Below are 3,411 nucleotides of genomic sequence, written 5' to 3'. Positions count from 1 at the left end.
CCCCATTAGATCATTATTTCCTGGAGAGCAGGAACAGTGCAATTTAAATTATTTTCACCTCTCCTGAGAGCTTAGTACACTGCTTTGCATTCAGGATAAGGTCAATAAATACCATTGATAATAATAGTAATAATTATGGTCTTCTTTAAGCGCTTAACTCTGTTCCAAGCACTATTCTAAGTGCTGGAGTAGATACAGGGTTAACAGGTTGGAAAACGTCCCTGTACCACATGGGCCTCACAGTGTCAATCCCCATTTTGTAGATTAGGCAACGGAGGCATAGAGTAGTGAAGTGACTTACCCCAGGTCACAGGGCACAGGGTAGCTGAACTTAGAATAGAACCCGCGACCTCTGATTCCCAAGCCCGTGCTCTGGATGGATGTATGGATGGATGGATGGATGGATAAATGGATGGATAGATGAATGGATGAATGAATGGTTGGAAGAATGGATGGATGGAAAGAAGGAAAAATGGATTAATGAGAGAGGATGGATTTGAAAAGACAGATGGAGCTGCAGTCATTCTTTCGTCGTTTCTCCCATACCTCTTACCATTTTAAAAATTCCATACCGACACCCGGAGTCATGCCAGGGAGCATACCTATCAGCATATTTTCATATTCATTGCTAATAATGATATCATTATTGTATTCATTAAGAGGTTGTATGCCTCAATTGTTCCACCTGCTGGAGTAGAAACAAAAGAATCAGTACAGACACAATTCCTGTTCCATAAGGGCTCAGAGTGTAAGAGGAAGAGAGAGTTTAGGGATATTAAGTCACCGCCTCTAGGTCACTCAGCAGGCCAGTAGTAGAGCTGGCAACAGAACTTGTGTCAATCAATCAACCAATCATATTTATTAAGCACTTACTCTGGGCCCAGCACTGTACTAAACACTTGGAAAATTTCAATATAAACGAGTTGGTAGATACATTCCCTGCCCACAGTGAGCTGACAGTCTAGAGCGATTCCCATTCCTTTAGTCCATTATATAAGTTTTTTTAAAATTACGATATTTGTTAAGCATTTGCTATGTGCCAAGTTCTGTTCTAAGCACAGTGGGGTAGATACAAGGTAATCGGGTTGTCTCATGTGGGGTTCACAGTCTTAATCTCCATTTTACAGATGAAATAACTGAGGCCCAAAGAGGTTAAGTGGCTTGTTCAAGGTCACACAGAAGACAAGTGGCTGAGTAGGGATTAGAATGGCCCCCAAACAGGATTTACTGTACTAAGCACTTGGGAGAGTTCAGTTTACCAGAGTTGTTAAAAACATTCCCTGTCCAAAATGAGTTTACAGTCTACAGGGACTCCACTTCCTTAAGGCCATGATGCCTCCCTAAAACTGGACTGTCGATAGTCCTTCAGTCTTAGCTGCCTCCCTCCCAGACTTTGACAATTCATCAACGTCCAGCGTTTTCTGTGAACCCAGTCGGACAACTAAGTATCTGGTTATGTCCAAGAACAATTCCTTTGTTAAGTGGTGGTGTGAGATTATTTACAGAAAGAAGGAGACATTTTGTCCCAGAGCAGAAGCTGGGTGAGTGGTCTTTCAAGGATCCTGCCCATGGCGGCCTTCATGTCCCGGTTCCTGAGGCTGTAGATAAGGGGGTTCAGAGGAGGGGGATACCACTGCATATAACATGGACACCAGCAGGTCCACGATTAAGGAGGAGTCTGAGGGCTGCTTCATGTAGACAAATGCACCTGCAGAGAGGAAATCAGTGACGACTATGAGGTGGGGCAGGCAGGTGGAGAAGGCTTTGGACCGGCCCTCGGTGACCGGCATCCTCAGCACGACTCGGAAGATGAGCATGTACGAGACGACAATGGAAATGAAGAGGCGACAGCTACGGCTGCTCCAAAATTACAGTCGCATCGATGGCGATGTGCTTCTCGGAACAGGTGACGTTCCGCAGCGGGGGAACGTACGAGAACAACTGGGGAACGGTGTTGGACCCGCAGGGAGAACGTACCTGCTGAACACATCGCTGCAAACAGGCTCCCGCTGCACCAGGAGGTGGCGGCCAGCTTCCCACGGGCCCCTTGAGCCACGAGGACCTCGTAGCTCAGGAAGAGGCAGATGGCAGCGTAGCGGTTGTAGGACATCACCGTGAAGACGGACAGCTATAAGCGGGGAAACCAGACCACTGAGAAGACCTGGACGGCAAAGCCCTCTAGGGAGTTGAATGTCTTGTTGGTCAGGGATTTGTGGGTGGATTGGGGGATGGTGACGTAGATGTAGCAGAGGTCGAGGACGGACAGGTTCCAGAGGAAAAGGTATATGGCGGTGTGGAGGTCCCAGTCGAGGGTGGTGACGGCAACGATGAGGAGATTCCCCGTCAGGGCCGCCAGATAGACCAGAAGGAACAGCGCGGCCTGAACCAGCTGCGGTTCCCGGACCTCCGAGAATCCCAGCAGGAGGAATTCTGTTTTCACGGTGACATCGGTCATTTTCCAGGAATTGACGTTGGCTGCCTGAAGATATTTAGAAAAGATAGGGATTAGAATAATATTCTAGATAAAAGTGCACAGGAGAGGAGATAATCTTTGGGTTGGAGGGAATCTCGGGGGTTTTATGGTAATTTTTCACGCTTTGTTCCAGATATTGTACTAAACACTAATCAGGTTGTTCATCCAATCAGCCTGCCTGGGTTCAGGACGGCACTGAAACCATTCCTGAATCCTAGAAGTCTACACCATTTGCAAACATCTGCAAGGATTGTGGTCACATAATTCTACATACTTTGGAGTAGCAGCACAGCCTAGTAGGAAAGAGGATGGTCCTGGGAGTCTATGGTACCTTGCTTTTAATCCCGACTCTGCCACGTACCTGCTGGACGACCTCGGGCAAATAACGTAACTTTTCTGTTACACGGTTTCCTCATCTGTAAAATGGGGTTTAGGAAGGTGAGTCCCAGTGTACAGGGACAGTGTCCAATCGGATTGTTTCATGTCTTTTTCAGCCTGAGTATGGTGTTGGGACATGGTAAGCACTTAACAAATACCACAATAATTTTTATTAAGAAAGAACAGGAAAATTCCTGTTATATCCTGGGCTTATACTGAGATTTCCCTGCCCTGCCCCTCACCTTCCCCTGCTCCTCTCTGGAATCACTGGGCCTGTCCTGGGCTGGGGAGCATCGACATATGGTGAGAGAGAGGCTCACTCCATCTCATTCTGGCTGGGGTGACAGAAATTCTGGGTGAGGGGAGGGGGCTGTCAGGATCCTCCTTACCTTTCTAGGCTCTCCAGATGGCTGCGCCATCCCCTCAGATGATGGCTGAGTTGTTTCCTTGGGGATTCCCCGTGGGAGGACGGGCCCGGAGCTTGGCTGAGTCAGTTCACTGTCCGAGAATCTCAGAAGGCCGGGATCGTGTGCTGCCTGTGGCCTCAACCTAAATAATTG

The sequence above is a fragment of the Tachyglossus aculeatus genome, chromosome 4, assembly GCF_015852505.1.
Source record: "Tachyglossus aculeatus isolate mTacAcu1 chromosome 4, mTacAcu1.pri, whole genome shotgun sequence".
Taxonomy (NCBI): domain Eukaryota; kingdom Metazoa; phylum Chordata; class Mammalia; order Monotremata; family Tachyglossidae; genus Tachyglossus; species Tachyglossus aculeatus.
This window is presented reverse-complemented; position numbering follows the sequence as displayed.